Raw genomic sequence first — 18,354 nt, 5'->3', positions numbered from 1 at the left:
ATATCACCCATTCCTCTTTTACAGATCTCTATTATAAGCCTATAAGATTGTCAAATCCACTAAACCATGTTTGTTATAATGATATGGGGTTTGACCAATATGTTTCATATGCAGAATGTATCACTCTATTTTCTTGTATTGACTCTATGGATAGCCTTGCCCCATTGTTTGACATGTTTGCCCTGCTCCATTGGTTAACCTGTTAGCTCCCACACCCCTGAAGTTCGAGCCTAATTGGGCCTCTGCCTAAGTTTATCCTTTGATTTAGCCATGAACCTCTTGTCCTCTTGCTCGATTAAAGCTTTGGGATGCATCTACTGGCATGATTGAAATGTGTTGATACCGTTGTTGAATCTTATGTACTAGAGGTGGATTTCATAAGGGTCAGTTATGGACATCTATGTCTTGCAGTCTCGAAGGGCTTGAAAACGGACCTTTTTGGCAGTGACAGCTGAAACAAAAGGTGCAGCCATGTTGAAAAGTAAAAGAGAAAACATCTAATAACGACACAACTTCTGAGGAGAGTCAAAGAGCTCTCTATCTCGACAATGGTGCAGCAAAAAGGGAACTGACTGTAGTATGCCGAGGGGGTACTTTATGGCTCCAGAAAAAGTTTCTGACTGGCGCTTGGGATATTCAAAAGGTGAGGAATCTGCAGGTAGCTGTCTCCATCAGAAATCTTTTTTATTATTAGAAGTCCAACCTCTGAGTATTTCAATGAATTTCAAAGTGTCTGTTGAGGTTGCAGGGCTATTAGCAGCCCAAGGGTGGACAGGCCCCAGCAAACCCCAGGCTGCGCACAGCTATCAGGGTTGGCTGCCTGCAGCATTTGGATGCAAGGTCTGGCCTTGAAGCTAACCCAATACTTGGCACGGTTTGGCAAAGTTATGTGTGGCAATTAATTCTTACTTTATGTTAAAAAAACTCTAGAAATTAATTGAAAAACACAGAGGTTAAAGTGACTTTATAGTTCGGTATGGAAATAATATCTTACTTTAACTTAATAAAGACATCAGGAAATTCACTTAAAATGCAAAGGTCAAGGTGAGGTTATAGTCAAGGGAAAATGTCAGTTAAAACGTAACATGTAAAACTCACAATAACACTGAAATTCGTTAGTTAGTTAGTTAACTAAAGTAACCATAACTTGTACCCTTGCCATGCATTGCTTATGGCCGCACATACTATAACAGGTATGAAGTTCTATGACATTGATAACATCGCTAATGAAAACTGAAATGACATCATTGACGACATCACTGTGCATGACGAAGGTGCAAGTTATTGTTACTTAAGTTACCTATAGCTGGTGAATGTCAGCGTTTTCTTTTAGTTTAAAATGTTGGGTTTTATCTGACATTTTCACCTATAGTATCCCTTTAACCTTTGTTAGGGCTCGGCTCTAGACAGCTCATGCGCTGTCTCGTAAGGGACATGCTATATATACTTTGTGGGCTTCAACCTACCCATAGGCTACCCATTTGCTGCCTCCATCGTCGCTCTTCTATTCTTTCTCCTCATTTGTCCATGGCATGCATGCATCATGCCTCTTCCAGTGTCCAGCCATCCCCAAGAGGATAGACCAATTACTACTATCCTTCCACTTCTCCCATTTAATTACCATTTTAGGAACTTCTTGGTCATTTGTTTAAGAGCACTCGTCATGAGTGCTCCTGTTTTCACTTGCTGCAAATGCCATTGTAAACAGGGCTGTAAATCATGTTCTTATCTCATCACATTCCCTGAACATTCAAAGACTGAGATCAAAAGTCAGATGCTGTTTTCACAGGGTGCCTGTTCCATGCCCCAACCCCCTCCCGCTAAGCTTTTTGCTCTAAAATGTAAGCATGCACTATTAATGCCTGTTAGTGTTCTCCCATTGCTTTTGGTGATGCTTTTTATTATTATTACTTGCTCGTGTTGGCTCATTGCTTTTGGTGATGCTTTTCGCATGTGGCATTCAAAGACCGAGATCAAATGTCAGATGTTGTTTTCACAGGGCACCTGTTCCGTGCCCCAACCCCCTTCCACTTTACGGCTTGTTCTAAAATGTAAGCATGTATTATTATTACTTGCTCGTGTTCTCCCATTGTTTTTGGTGATGCTATTTGTTATTATTGCTTGCCCATGTTCTCCCGTTGCCTTTGGCGACGCTTTTCACATATGGCTGCCCCTTGATTAAAACTCTGTCCGTACAGCTTCTAACATGGTGCCATTCAGTATGCATCGATCTCATTCCGGTGATGCTGTATCCACAGCAGCATGGCATCCTCCATGGGCATAGTGGTACAGCTTTCGCTATGAGTTCTGGCGGAATGACAGGTATCCAAAGCCTGGGCATGCGAGCTGCGATTGCTTAATTAGGCGGTACTAACACCAGGGTTTAATCCTGTGGTTACACAAAGGAGTAATGGTGCATCAGCTGTGGGCACTTGGGTGCTGCATCTGCCCAGGGAACACTTACTATCTTGCCATGCAATGTTGGTACACATTGATACTGACAAAGCCAATAGCTGTCACATTGCAGGGACTATTATCTTTGCCAATGATTGTTTTTGTTAGTGAAGATATATCTATGCGTGTTTGTGCTTAATCTATGTATCTATCTATCCATCTATCCATCTATCTATCTATCTATCTATCTATCTATCTATCTATCTATCTATCTATCTATCTATCTATCTATCTATCTATCTATCTATCTATCTATCTATCTATCTATCTATCTATCTATCTATCTGTCTGTCTGTCTGTCTGTCTGTCTGTCTGTCTGTCTGTCTGTCTGTCTCTGTCTCTGTGTCTGTCTGTCTGTCTATCTACTACAGAGTGGCGGTAGTCACTCTAGTTATAGTCAGGATTCAGAGAGATAGGAGTTCCTCGGATTTTTGATTGGTAATAAGGTTGGCACTGTTTGATGTATCTTTCAGAAGCTTTGCAGACCTATTCCTTTTGCTAAATTAGATGATGATGTAAAGTCTTGTGGTGACTAGTTAAGGGGGTGCAAAGAAAAAAGCTGGGCTCCCAAAATAAATGTTTCCACCAATGTATTTTTTCATTGACTTTTTCAACAGACATAGCGGCAAAATGGCTGAATGGATTTTCATGAAATTTGGCAGGAATATAGATTATGGTGTGGAAAGGATCTTTGTTGTTATTTGATCTGAATTTGTTCAATAGTTTTTAAATAATAAGGAACAAAATTTTAGTGATATGTTGAGTCACAATATACTGTGGTACCTTCGTGGCATTCTGCAGTACATGGCAGTGTTGAAACACAATATTAATAGTTCATCAAACCCCTTGCAAAATTAAAAGGCAGCCATATTGTTTAGACCACATGTTGTCTTTCTTCTGTGTTTTTATATCAAATATAGCTGACTATTGTTTTCTGTAATGTATAGGAAGAAGTTAGACAATTTAGGAAACTCTGTATAGTTAGGGAAAAGCACCTGTACTGATTTATGTAGTTTTTAATACGCTTACAGAGTAGCGCAGAACTCTATCATAAGTGTCTAGAATGCACGCAGTACTTATTGAAATAAAAAAAAAGTTTTTACATGACAAAATAAAATTACACATAATATTGGTAGCTCTTAAAAGCATATTTTTTTGGTAAATATATATATGTTTGTCAAGACACGTTTTTTTATTTGAAATGTACACATTCAGGATGATACAGTGCTGCATTGCCATATTTTATATCTAAATGAAAAACTGAAGACATTTTATGATCATAGATGAATGCTGACACTGCCTTGTTCACATGTCTTAGAGACTTTTCAAACTTAGCAGCATTTTCAGTAGGTCTATTCCACTTTTGTCTACGACAAATGTTTGGGACCACAAAATGTGCGTTTGGAAACATGGACATTAACGTGGAAAATGTCTCCTTCATCTCAATTTACAATCTAACTCCAGTTAAGTGTCTTATATCATTGCCACCACAGTGGATAAACATAAAGTCGGGATGGTCACGTTTACTAACAGAGGAAAGTATAAGGAGTAACTGGTTCCATTTGAAACCTCTTTCACCAATCCATGTTATTTCAATTCCTTTCAAACCTAAATCATTTTCAACAACTACATTACAGCATACTGTCTCACTCAAAAAATGAAACTGCACCCAGCAAAACATACCCTAACCATCTTGCACATACACTGACTAACTCTGGATAGAGCTTGTGGAGTTGTACTCCGTGGAATTTCACAGAGTTACTGTAAAACTCAGTGAAATTCCCCAGGGTTCTGTGCCCTGGCGGAGTGCCTTGTTGCACCATCATTGTCCCACCTGTCCAAACCCACCCCCCAGTCCTTCCTGCCCCCACGTGGTAACTAAGGCCTGACCGTCACCTTATCTGAGCCTCCTCCTTGAGTCCTTATTGGGTGGGGTATGGCGCCAGCTGTCCACTGCTGTGCAGCCCGCCTGTCGGTCTCCTAGCCACCACTGCCTTCCTTTGTGCTCCTGCTGCTAGGCTGGCTGTGCTTAGAAGTTAGAAGAAGAAGGAAGCCTGAGCCTCCGCTGCTCTGGCTCAGAGGAAATTCAATTAAGGCGTGAGCCTCAGCCGCCTTAGTTCAGCATCTAAGCTAACCTGCCCCCAACTCAGTCAGAAAGAACTGCAGTGGCTAAGAGACTGGCGGCCAGCAACCACTTGGGAGGTAAGGCTTCTAGACTCACTGATCCCTGGCACAGGTAAAGTCCGCTCCGCTTTGGGTTCGGAGTTTTAAAAATCTGCAAACTCCACTGGTGGAGCGGAGTTAACCACCCACCTTTAACACTGACCTACTAGAATAAGGAACAAAGATGGAGACAAACAAAAAAATAAAGAGTTAGATGATTGGCCATTAGAAAAACCACATGATATCAATACCTTATTTTTGACAGGAGGACAGTTATTGGCTTAAATAAAATTTGGGCTACTAATGTAGCCCAATGCTACCAAAAACAAAAATGAGGTAAGAAAATAAACTAGTCTGCAGTAGTGATGTTGAGCAAGTATTAGATAGGCATTTGACACACATTGGTGGCCACATGACAGTGAAAACGGACAGAAAACATAATGAGAAATAAAGTGAAGAAGTAAAGCATTACGTGATTGGTCGACTATAAATACAGCCCAACACTAATATATACCACCAGCAACTATAGAGACTTTACTGACTGTTAGAAAGCAATAGTGCTTTATTTTTACTTCAAAGACATAGATATCAATATTGCGTTATTTTTTAGTAGAAGGTACCAATGGTTGTTTAATAAGTCATAGTAAACCTACTCTAATTAATCATTGTAACCTAAGTTGTGACACAGGAGAAAAGAAAGATTTTTAATATTTAGCACTTCTTCAACTATTTAAATCATGCTATTCAATGCTATTAAAATGCATTTAAATGTTTTAAAAAATGACTATGCATTGCCTCAATTTCAGACTTACTCACAAATGCTCAATCAAGATATAGAAGAAGAAAACAATAATAATGCACAAATTCAACACAATACTCCATCTACTACTAATAATTCTACTTCCAGGACTGCTTACTCACTTGGACAATTGGTTACTAAGTTGAAAAGACTGTGTACGGAGGTACACAAGTTATACATAAGTTTTGGGTGGGGCACAAATTTCAACTTTAAATCTTGGAAAGCAGGAAGCGAACCATGCATGGCTAAACTACGGCAGGAAGCCAAACCCTTGCTGTACTCAGCCAAAGGCTGGGTGCTGCGTTGGGTTGACTGCAAGTTCTGGCCTGCAGTCAGTCCCACTTACAGCCAAACCCCTGCCTGGCATGGCCTTTGGCTGTGCTTGTGAAACCCCCTAGGGAGCCAACTCACCATCTGCCACACACGGCCTTCGACCATGCATGGAATGGGGTTAGCCGCACGGCCTGTCCTACCCTCCACCAATCACATCCTTTTTAAAATATATTGTTTTACTCCTGTGAGTGCCCAGCAAGAGAAGCACCCACTGGACTATTGCAGGAGTCCAGAGGGCCTCACTGGCTCCCACGAGACACCAGCGAGACCACACAAAAAAAAAGATTATCTGGGACCCCCCACATGGTCCAGGGGAGCCCCCTTATACTTATTTTTGTTTAATTGTTAAGGACACAGCCCTTGACCTGAAATGGCGGGCGCAACATTCTCTTCCTGTTACGGCCTGTCTTTCAAAGCGCAACCTACTTTTGGACTCACAGGAGCCTCTTGCTCCCACAGGAGCCCAACCGGTAATGGGAAAAAGCCCCCTCAACCAATCAGTTGGCTCCATTATTGAATGTGTGCATCTTCAGGACTCTCCCTACCCAACTGTCAAGATATACAAATATTTTTAAACCTTATTTTCTCAAAAACTACTGGACAGAGTTACACCAAATCACAAAAAGCACCCCCTCATTATCTTGGCCCCACTTGAAGGATCACCCCTAAACTTTCCCTGAAAAAACTGCAAAAAGGAGCACTTTAAAAAAAAATGTTCTGTGAATATTTGTCAACGTCAAAGTTATTATCAAGCCATAAAAGGCATTTCCTATGGAAATACCCTCTTTACTACAACTACAGAGTGGCTACTTGTGCTGCTTATACATACTAAACTAGTCTTTTTTTAAACAAAATGTAAAAAAAAAAGTTAGTTAACTCTGATGCAGTCAGTTATGACAGTTGTGGACACCTGGAAAAGGTCTTTCTCACAGGTTCAAAGTGTTCCCAAACTCCTTCATATCTTTCATTTTGGGAATCAAAATAACTTTATTCAATTAATAACTTAATAATCATAAAAGTATGACAATAATACAAAAAATAAATTGAGTAAAAAGCTCTTTGTTCCATAAATATATCACACATGGAAATACAACATCTCACAGAGCAATAAAAACCTTCTAATATACAGTTTTGGAATTTACATAAAAATAAAAGTGCATTAATGTTTCTTTTGGAACATCATCGCATGGACAAGTATCAATGCTATTACTAGCATACTGCCCAGAAGGAAAACCCAACAGGTGGCATATTGTTCTAGTCCCAAACCGTCCTTGTTCAACATGCTCTCCCTCATTATATCTAGCCAAACAATGTTCTCTTGACCCAGAGTGTGCCTCCTTGGGTATGGAAGTAGGATTTTCAAAATATTCCTTTCTCCCTATATCTATACAAAACTGCTTGATGTAGGACAACCATGGTAGGTTATGCCAGTATCTACATTGCAAGCAGTCATTACTGATGTTGATTGAACGTGGCATGCTCATTGGTCCAAATAGAGATTCATAACAGTAGAGGAGTCTAATAACAGAGCCACTCTTGTGGTTGAGCACCCTATGATGACCTCCAGCTACCACCATTATAACCGGCTTTAGTGTGTTATTTTACCATAGCCTTAATGTAGGATGGTCCTGCATATGCCTGCTTCCCTTCTTTCCTGTAATCTTGCTGTATTTTAGTGGGAGCTGGCATGGAGTAGAACAGCACATTTATATTATGCATTCTTACTATTGGCTTTGACGTGGCCTCATGTCATCTTGCTTTCTAACTTTACCTTGCTTCAAATTTTTCTGTGTGCTTAGTGGTGCTTGCATGAGAATTATAGGTGCTTACTATTGGCTTTGAAATGGCCTCATGTCTTCTTGTTTTCTGATTTTGCCTTGCTTCTGCATGCAAAGCAGTGCCTGTGATTCATATTCAAGGTCTTTCTGCTCCTCACTTGTTTTTCGCACCTCACTGACCAGAGTGAACTGGGTATTATCTGTGGAATGTGCAACTCTGTCTCAGAGTCAAAACATGGGAGCTTGGCCAGCCCCCATCTTGGCCTTGACGCAGACGGGTACCAGCCAACTCGTTTTTTTCTAATGAGAAAGGGGCGAGGTTTTCTAGAAGCTTCGCTTCACGTTGAATAATGATATTAAAGCTGGGTGCTTTCGGGGGCCAGGTGGAAGTTCACCACAGAATAGACGTATTGCTGTGGAGGTGACGGAACTTGAGTCCTGACTGAAACTCCTTCCTGGGCTGTTGAAAGGGCTTCCCCAGCTAGAGTTGGCAAGGATGTGGCAGAATCAGTTGGTGAGGTGTTCCTAACCATTTCTGTATATATTTTCTACTCTTTGCTACCTGTACATATTGCATTCTATTTTGATCATTTATTTCTATTGTTCATTTAATTAGTCATTTCATATACAGGAATCTGCATTTACTGATATATCTGGCCTACCGTTTTGAACATTGCATTAATAAACTTGTGTGTGTCATTTTAAATGCACCAGAATTGGTCTTCTTGCCTCGCGTCTGGGAGTGCTGTGCAAACGTGTATTATTTAGAAGGTGCAGTGGTAAATTTGCCTCCCAGGTGGGAGTGCAGGGTTTGGGTGTGTCCCTTTAGTGAAAAGCATATTCATTATGTCTTGGCGTCATTCTCACAGGATTCGAACGTTTATTTTAAAAGGGAAAAAAATATGTTTTCTAGAAAATCAAAAGCAGATTCTCAGATACCAATTGAAATTCCTGGATGGGAGGTAGTCCCATATCGCGCATTAGCTCATGAGTGGGCTAATTGTGCTGGTTTGAGTGAGAATTGGAGTGTGTGTTTAGCTGACGCTGAGCCAGTGCAAGTGCTTGCGTGTTTGCAAAAAGTGCCTGTGAAAAAGGGAGAGGAACTCTCTACATTAGGAAGAAGAGGTTGGAGCCTTCTAAATGCTTATCGTCTCATGCATGAAAAATATGTTCAGTTGCAAGGTGAATGTGAGAAATTGAGGAAACAGTTTGTTGAAGCCACAAATACCTCTACCATGTTAACCTGTCAGAATAAGTTATTGCAAGATAAGCTGGAAACCTAGTAGACTGTAGCAGTAAAGGCTGCAGTTCGTATTGCACAATACAAGTATAAGAAAGGGAGAGGAAGGGTTAACAAGAGAAAAGTACGTTTAGCTATCGCTAAGGTTGGAATTGACTGGGACCCTGAAACGTGGGATGAAAATATTTGGGATTCCTCAGAGTTTTCAGACTCTGGTGGAGAGTGTGATAAAGTTATTGAGCGCAGCCAGGCTGACAAGCAAAGTGAGTTAGTGGACCCAAAGTGATTCAGGTGCAGTCCATATATCGTCGAAAAATCCAAGGTAGTCCTAATTATCCACAGGCAGTTGCGATGGACTGTATGGAGGATTTTACTCAGCAGGAGATTAATTACATTTCAGACAGATTCTGACACAGAACCGGAGATTCTCTGCTTACGTGGATGGTTACTTTGTTTGATCTGGGTGCTGCTGGTGTAATGTTAGATCATGGAGATGCAGTGAAATTCTGTATGCTTAGGTCTGATTCTACAGTGCAGGAGCAGTTAAGGAATTACACTGACAATAATCAAATCAGCTTGTTGCAGTTGGCAGTGATTGGACGTAGTCATAAATACCCAACAGAGTCAGACTGGCCAATGAATGACAAACCTTGGTATACATTGAGAGATGCTATACAGAGGCTTAAGGAGGAGGTGATAAAAACTGCTATTTTTCTGGACAATTCTCATAGGTTGATGGATGGGTTGTTGAATGCGTCTGTGCGAAATAGAATAATTCGTACAGCTCCCCCTGCATATAAACAAGTGATGATGACTTTGCTAATCAATCAAACTGGTAACACTTTTGCGCAGGTGGTTGAGGCAGTCCGTGAGTTAGGAGAGTTGGGGGAATGGATAAAGACTGAAAGAGCTTCCAGGTCTGAGACTCGTACAGACAATAACAGGCTGTCTAGAAGATATATGTTTATGGCTTTGTTAAAAGATGGTGTGGAGAAAGAAAAGATAGATGGAAAAGAGACTAAAAGTCTGTGGGAGATGTGCCGGACAAGAGGTTTGGTTAAGAAGGAAGGAAGCAGGAGAGTGAATAAACAAAATAAAATGCAAAGACAGTCAGATGAGGGTGAGGACGGGGAACAGTAGAAGGAGGGAGAGGGACCTGCCCGCTCAAGCAGGAAGGAAGGGAGAGACTTAGAAAGCGAATGGCTCACTGAGAACCGGAGGGAGGAGGAAATAGGTCAAGTTCCGGTACAGAGATGGACTCGCAAAGACAATAGACCTTATGTTGCCATAGAAATTCATTGGAAAGATCGGAATGTTCAGAAAGCCCAAGCCCTAGTAGACACCGGAGCGGAGGCCACTTTGAAATATGGAAATCCCAGAAAGTTTAAAGGACAGTATTTCACAATTACAGGCTTAGGCGGTAAAGAGACACCAGCAGTGCAGACAAATGTCCAAATGAAAATAGGGAGAATACCAAAAAGAGAATACACTGTATTGATTGGACCCCTCTCTGGATATATTATTGGAATTGATATTTTGAAGGGAATTACTCTGTATTTGGAGGATGGGTGCTATCAATTTGTATCAAAGAAGTACATTTCAGTTGGCGCTGTAAAGGTGGGTCACTTGAAGATTCCCCCAGTGAAGGTGCCCCAGGCTGCTAAGGTAATTCATTTGAAACAGTACATAATTCCAGGAGGGCAGGAAGAGATCTGTGCAACCATACAGGACTTGATAGAGGCAGGTGTGGTGACTCCAATCACTACCGCTTGGAATGACTCCGTGTGGCCTGTGCGCAAAAGTGATAATACTTGGCGCATGACAGTTGATTATCGTGAATTGAATAAGCATACACCACCTTTGACTGCTGCTGTCCCAGACACTGTTACTTTAATTGAGAAAATACAGAAGCACCCTGGGACTTGGTATGTGACTGTTGACATTGCCAATGTTTTCTTTTCGATACCAATTGCCCCTGAATGTCAAGAGCAGTTCAGTTTCTCATGGGATGGTAGAAAAATGACATTTAAAAATTTACCACAAGGGTACTTGCATAGTCGCACGATCTGTCACCGGCTGGTAGCAGAGCATTTAGATGAGGTGTCAGTTATTCCTGGAGTACAGCTTTGTCATTACATTGATGACGTGATGAGACAGGGAGAGACACAAGAACAAGTGCAAACTCAGTTAGACAGGATTGTGGAGCATTTGCAGAGCAAGGGATGGGAGATATATCCTGCCAAATTACAAGGACCCGCTCAGAGTGTGACGTTTTTGGGTATTCAGTGGCATCAGGGACACAGAGAGGTGGTGCCCGAAGTGAAACAAAAGATCAGAGAATTTGCAGTGCCCCGAAACAGAAAGGAAGCCCAGAGGTTCATTGGTTTGTTTGGTTTTTAAAGACAGCACATCCCTCACTTGTGTCAGATTTTGGCCCCTTTGTACAAAGTTACGCAAAAGAAAAATGCATTTGAATGGGGAGAGCAACAACAGATTGCATTTGAATTAGCAAAAGAGGCTATACAGCACGCTTTGGATTTGTGGCCAGTTCGGGAAGGGGATGTTGAGCTGAATGTGACAGTATAATAGCCATATGCCAATTGCAGTTTGTGGCAGAAGCAAGGAAGAACAAAAGTACCTTTAGGGTTTTGGACAAAGAAATTGCCAGACGCTGAAGAGAGGTACACCTCCTTTGAAAAACAGTTGCTTGCATGCTATTGGGCTCAGGTGGAAACTGAGCAATTGACACCAGTGCACGATATAATTTTGAGACCTGACATTCAAATAATGCAGTGAGTGATGAGTTCCCCCAAGACTCACAGAATTGGACATGCGCAGGAAGCCAGCATAATCAAATGGAAGTGGTATATACAGGATAGAGCCCGAGTAGGTCCCAAAGGCACCACGGTGTTGCATGAGCAGGTGGCACAGGCGCCAATGGAAGAGACAGAGGTGTTGCATGATGTACCTGAAATACAGGAGTCTCCTGTAAAGTGGGGTAAACCATTTAGCGAATTGTCCGTGGAGGACAAGAAGCATGTGTGGTTTACTGATAGTGCAGCCAGGTATGTAGGGGCTAAGAGGCACTGGAAGGCGGTGTCATACAATCCTGTGACCCAGAAATTGTTGACCACTACTGGAAAAGGAAAGAGTAGTCAGTTTGCAGAACTATATGCTGTGTCAAGCGTTGAAACAAGAATTGCCAGGAACATGTCATATTTACACTGATTCATGGTCCACTGCCAATGGGTTAGCAACTTGGCTTCCCATGTGGCATGCTCATTATTGGATGATAAATGCAAAGGAAGTGTGGGGCAAGGAATTGTGGAAAGAGATTTGGACCATGTTGACACAAAGTACAGTTACCGTGTATCATGTAGATGCTCATTGCCCCACTGACTCACTTGACCGCTGGTTTACTTACCTCACAGATGAAAAAACTAAGATTTCAGAGGCCGAGGTGGCAACGCAGGATTCTGACCTGGTTGGGATTGCGAAGTTGGCACATCAGAAATGCGGACACTTTGGAGAACAGATTACTAGCAGGTGGACTGAGAATAGAGGGATACACATTCCCCTAGATTTGATTAAAACTGTGATTTTGCAGTGTCCTGTTTGTCAGCATGGCCAACATAGATCAGTCCCACAGATAGTGAGAGGTCAGCTAGGAGAGGAGAATTACAGGCGCAGATTTGGCAAATTGATTATTTTGGGCCCCTGCCAACTAGTTGAGGATGTCAGTATGTGTGCACGGCTGTGGGTACATACTCAGGATATTTGATCGCGTTTCCATGTAAACGTGCTACTCAGGTGAGTACATTGAAAACATTAGACTTGCTGATTTTGTACTATGGAATTCCATTACAGATCCAAAGTGACAATGGGTTTCATTTTAAAGGCAGATTGGTTCAGGAATATTGTGTACAACACAAATTGAGTGGATTTTTCATATCCAATACTATTTTGTACTATGGAATTCTATTACAGATCCAAAGTGACAATGGGTTTCATTTTAAAGGCAGATTAGTTCAGGAAGATTGTGTACAACACAATATTGAGTGGATTTTTCATATCCAATACTACCCACAGGCTGCGGGTTTGATTGAGCGCATGAATGGATTGTTGAAAGATCAATTGAGGAAGCTGTCTGACGGCTCTTTGAAAAACTGGAGAGGTCATTTGAGTGAAGCCTTACAGATTTTGAATAACAGACCTTTAGCAAATGCAGAAACACCTTTAATGCCAATGTTAACTCCAGCTTTGCAGATTCAGCCTCATGTGGCCACCAATACCATACTTTACTGGGAGACAGCTCCTGGAGCTTTAGCCCTGTACCGGGCGACACCGAAGGATGCATGCTTTGAAACCAAGAGATATTACACTCATTGAGACAGGAGTAGGAATTCAGATACCCCCAGAGCAATTTGGTTTAATTGCCCCTCGATCTGGATTGGCTCTAAAGGGTATCCAAGTGCTGGGAGGAGTCATTGATGCAGACTGTCAAGGTGAAATTAAAGTCATCCTACTTAATAGTGGTGATGCAGATTTGATGATACAATCTGGAGACAGAGTTGTTCAAATGGTGATCATGCCAGTGTACGGAGGGGTAGTTAAGAAGGTGACTGCCCCAGCCCTCCTCACTGTACGTGGGGAAGGAGGGTTTGGCTCAACTGATAAAACCCAGGAGCCAAAGTGTGGGTAGAGTCTCCAAATAGACCCCCCGAACAGGCAGAAACTATTGCAACAGGAAAGGACAATGTCCTATTAATCATGAAACCAGGACAGGAAAAATGGGAACATGTGCCTGCTGACAAATGTTACTTGCGAGAATGAGTAATATCTGTTTTGTTTCTGTTCTTTTAGATCACAGTATGGCGTGTCTGTGCTCTGCTTGTGCTCTCTGGAGTCCTTTTGGTCATGTGCATGTGGGGCCGGGGGGACGAGGAGCCCCTTGCCCCGAAGTGGCCAGCAGACCACGCAGATTGACAGCGCTGCTGACTCGACCTGATAATGTGTGGTCTTACCTCGCAGACAGTCCTCAACAGATCACACTTCCGCATGTCCAACATGAAGAGCACCATGGATATCGTTTCCACGTGCCTCATAGCTATACCTACCCCTGTTGAAGTGCTTTTGCAAATCTTTTATGTTACAAATACAGACGGGTGGTGGAGGAACATGATGTAAAGTCCCATCTATCTCCTTACGAGTTTTGCAGATTTTGTCCTGAAACTACCGATACTGATTGGAAGAACATGACAGAAGTAGTTACATTTATCATTACTGAAGCCGATGTTTGTTACAATTTAACTTGCGACCCATCTAACATTAGTAAATGTGGTCAAATTCAACTTGACGGAAATACATCCACTATGTCGTGGCAGGAAGAAGTTTTATGTTAACATAGACATGACAATGTTTGTGCAAATGTGGAAAACAACATGGTGTGCAAAAATGTGGTATCTGCTGCGAGTCATTTCAGGCATGTCAAGTTACCTGTACGGTGGTTATTCTCATGTGGGAATGTGACTTATTCGTATATTCCAGCAAACATTACAGGTGGACCGTGTGCCTTTACTAGATTAGGTCTCATGATGTTCCCGTTAGATCCATCATCACATGCTCGGAATACGAGAGAAGCTGTTCAGCTTAGTGAACATTGTGACTCTGAAGTTAATTTGTTATCCAAATCTGAATATATTAGTTTAGCTGCTTCATTAGTAGGAATTCCAGGCCTAGCCATTAATAACTCTAGAACTATTAGTAGATTGGCATGTTTAATGGTGAAAAATATCAATCATACATCGATTGCTTTAGCAGAATTACTATTAGACGCACAGGCGGGACAAAAAGCAATATTGTAGAACAGAGCCGCTATTGATTATTTACTCCTGAAACATGATCATGGATGTTCAGACTTTGAGGAAATGTGTTGTTTTAATCTTTCAGACCATTCTAAGTCAATTCAATCTCACATTGATGCCTTACACAAGAAGTCAAGCAGGATGTGGAACAGGGATGGTGGGATTGGTTGTTTGAGTGGTTACCAGATTTTGGTAAACTTTGCTGTGTTCTAGGTGAGATAGCAGTAGCAATATGTATCTTGGTATCCTTATGTTGTTGTATTCAGTGTGTGCCTAATCTTTTATCTATGCTTCGTCCCCAACCTAGTTGATTTTAGACCGATGTATTATAGGAGTCCTTAGTCAAGGGATGGACTGTCATAAACAAGGGAAAGATGTATTGGCCATTGACTCCATTTTACATAACTAACTTCATTCTATGCTATTCCTACATGTTTTTCAGTATTATACTTGTGCTTTTAGTTCAGCACAAGTTATTGCTTCAACATCTATTTAAGTAATGCAGTTTTTCTCTCGTAGGTGTGTCTTTATTTAAGAGATTCAGTTTTTGAGATATGTAAATGGTGATAGTCGAAGGTCATGGGGTGGAATGTAATGAAAGAGCCACTCTTGTGGTTGGGCACCCTATGATGACCTCCAACTACCACCATTTTAACTGACTTTACTGTGTTATTTTACCCTAGCCTTAATGTAGGATGGTCCTGCATATGCCTGCTTCCCTTCTTTCCTGTAATCCTTCTGTCTTTTAGTGGGAGCTGTCACGGAGTAAAACAGTACATTTATATTATGAGTTCTTACTATTGGCTTTGATGTGGCCTCATGTCATCTTTCTTTCTAACTTTGCCTTGCTTCAAATGTTTCTGTGTGCACAGTGGTGCTTGCATGAGAATTATAGGTGCTTACTATTGGCTTTCACATGGCCTCATGTCTTCTTGTTCTCTGATTTTGTCTTTCTTCTGCGTGCAAAGCAGTGCCTATGATTCATATTCAAGGTCTTTCTGCTCCTCACTTGTTTTTCACACCTCACTGACCAGAGTGAACTGGATATTATCTGTGGAATGTACAACTCTGTCTCAGAGTCAAAGCACGGGAGCTTGGCCAGCCCCCGTCTTGGCCTTGACGCAGACGGGTACCAGCCAGCTCGTTTTTTTCTAATGAGATAGGGGTGAGGTTTTCTAGAAGCTTTGCTTCACGTTGGATAATGATATTAAAGCTGGGTGCTTTCGGGGCCAGGTGGAAGTTCACCACAGAATAGACGTATTGCTGTGGAGGTGACAGAACTTGAGTCCTGACTGAAACTCCTTCCTGGGCTGTTGAAAGGGCTTCCCCAGCTAGAGTTGGCAAGGATGTGGCAGAATCAGTCGGTGAGGTGTGCCTAACCATTTCTGTATATATTATTTACTCTTTGCTACCTGGGCAGACTGCATTCTATTTTGATCATTTATTTCAATTGTTCATTTAATTAGTCATTTGATATATGTGAATCTGCATTTACTGATATATCTGCCCTAACGTTTTGAACATTGCATTAAGAATTTGTCTTCGCCTCTGGGAGTTCTGTGCAAAGGTGTATTATTTAGAAGGTGCAGTGGTAAATTTGCCTCCCAGGTGGGAGTGCAGGGTCTGGGTGTCTCCTTTTAGTGAAAAGCATATTCATTACAAGGGGGCAGCTTGATTAAATCCTCAAGATATAATAAACGCAGCCCAACACTGCGCATATTAGAGTTGCTTGGGGAGAGGGTGAAAAGTAATTGTCTACAAAAGTGGTCTTTCTCAGTTTGTACTGATATAGCTTTGGTGTAGCCCTGTATCCCAGCATTATAGTGGTAATGCAGAGACAAGGGGTATTGTAGATATTAAGAAAGGACTTAATCAGTTTAACGCCTAAAGAAGGAATAAAATTAAATAAGGCCCCCACCGACTGTATTACATTTTGTCTCCTTAGGGCAATCATAATGTTCATAATATGGGTAGCATAACAAGTAATGCCAAAATAGGGGAATCTGTTAACCCTAGTTAACTTATTATCGCTGATAGAGATGGTACTCATAACTGGGGTTTTTCTCCACAAGCTATTGCCTGAGATTTAATGTATTTAACTTCTAGGTCAAGATTAGACATGAAAGTGTTGAATACGCTCACCATTCGACCTAAACATGGGACCAAAACAAGGATATGCCTGGCTTTGAAGATAGTCCTTTTAGAAACCACTAGCAAGTACAGTGCTCTCAACATAAAACAAGCAGAAACACTGCAAGAAGTCTGCAGAGCAAGTGGATTCATTTTGAATATGCTGGAGATGATTCAAAATGGATGCAGGAGATGCAAGAAATAGGGAGTTGCAGTAACCCAGTCATCTAGAATGGTAGCTTGGACAGAAAATGCATGGTATGATTAGGTAGAAAAAGCAAGATTTTGCTTAGAAAACAATTTGAGGCAATGCTCAACTGGAGAAAGATCTTTATCAAATAAGAAACCAAGATTTCAAACAGTGGATGACTTAGCAGCAGGTGCTCCCAGTTAGGAGGCCAGAAGCCCGTCCGCAGGACAGAAGGGAATTTCATCCAGAATTTACTAGGACATCTGCCTTATTTCTATTTCATTTAAGAGAGTTAGCACTCATGCAATCTACGACTGCAAACACGCAATCATTAAAAGAAGTAGTATCATGTACCGGATCATTCAAGGATATGAAGACCTGCATTCCTCATACATGTCAGGTCAAAGGAGTAAATACACATAGCCAAAGGGTGAACATATAAGTTAAAAAGTGTAGGTCTGAGAGATGAGCCCTACAGAACACCCTGACAGACAGGTTTAAAATAAAAGCTGCACAGTTGAAGCCCTATTAGACAACTATGATGTGCACCAAACCACAGTTTAGCCACAAACTCCACTCTGCTGTATGCAAAGCAACAGACAGTCATGAGAGACAATTGAAACTCTTTGGATAAATACAGAAATAACAGTACAGAGGAACTACCCTGGTCTGCCAGAAGTGATAGCTCATTGGGAAGTGAGACCAAGGTAAGTTCCGTACCAAAGGTATGGCACATGGTGGAGAATGAAAAGTTGTTCACTTGAAATCCCAGTTCTCCACCATTAAATTTGAAAATAACGTGTCCACTTCCCTGTAGAGCCATAGTATGCAGGGGCTAATGATTAAGACCCTTTCTTCGGATAGCTGTGGAATTAACAGGCTTTAATTGATACCATAACACAATGTGGAACACTGCAGCAGCCTGTGGTCATAAGGTGGCTGTGTAACATTGCTGTCTAATGAGGTTGCTGCATATCTAATCACATTTCTTGCATTTAGTTTTCCAAAAGTGGGAATAAAAATGTACTTTGCAGACAGTCACTCGCCTGAGCTCTCTTTCAACACAGGATTACAGTGGGTAACTTTTCTCTTTGCCAGAGTCCCATCACCTATCTGAGTGAGCATGAGGCAAATGCAGACATTATCACTGCATTATACTATAATGGAAGTCTTTAGCTGCGACCTCCGATCATCTTTCACAGGCAGTAAAACAGAATAAAGTACAGCGGATTTGCTTTAACGTGAACAATGTTTGGTAATTGAACGTCTGTTGTTTCATGTTGTGCAACAAGGTAACAGAACAATAATAATGCTAAATAAAAAAACCGAGAGAGGAAATATCACCAAAGTAAGTATTTATCAGTTTTGGGGAGTCAGCCATTGGCCCAGCTGCTTTCCTTTTG

General features: G+C 41.5%; 1 protein-coding gene across 2 annotated transcripts in view; it reads right to left on the bottom strand.

Moving 5' to 3' along the window:
• LOC146832982 (complement C3-like) overlaps positions 1-18,354 on the bottom strand; it is a 1,287,425-nt gene that overhangs the window by 77,175 nt on the left and 1,191,896 nt on the right. The gene's annotated exons all lie outside the window — the stretch shown is intronic.

This window comes from Triturus cristatus, chromosome 4_2 (assembly GCF_964204655.1).
Source record: "Triturus cristatus chromosome 4_2, aTriCri1.1, whole genome shotgun sequence".
In the NCBI taxonomy this organism is placed as follows: Eukaryota; Metazoa; Chordata; class Amphibia; order Caudata; family Salamandridae; genus Triturus; species Triturus cristatus.
Note: the sequence above shows the minus strand (reverse complement) of the source record. Positions and strands in the feature narration are given on the sequence as shown.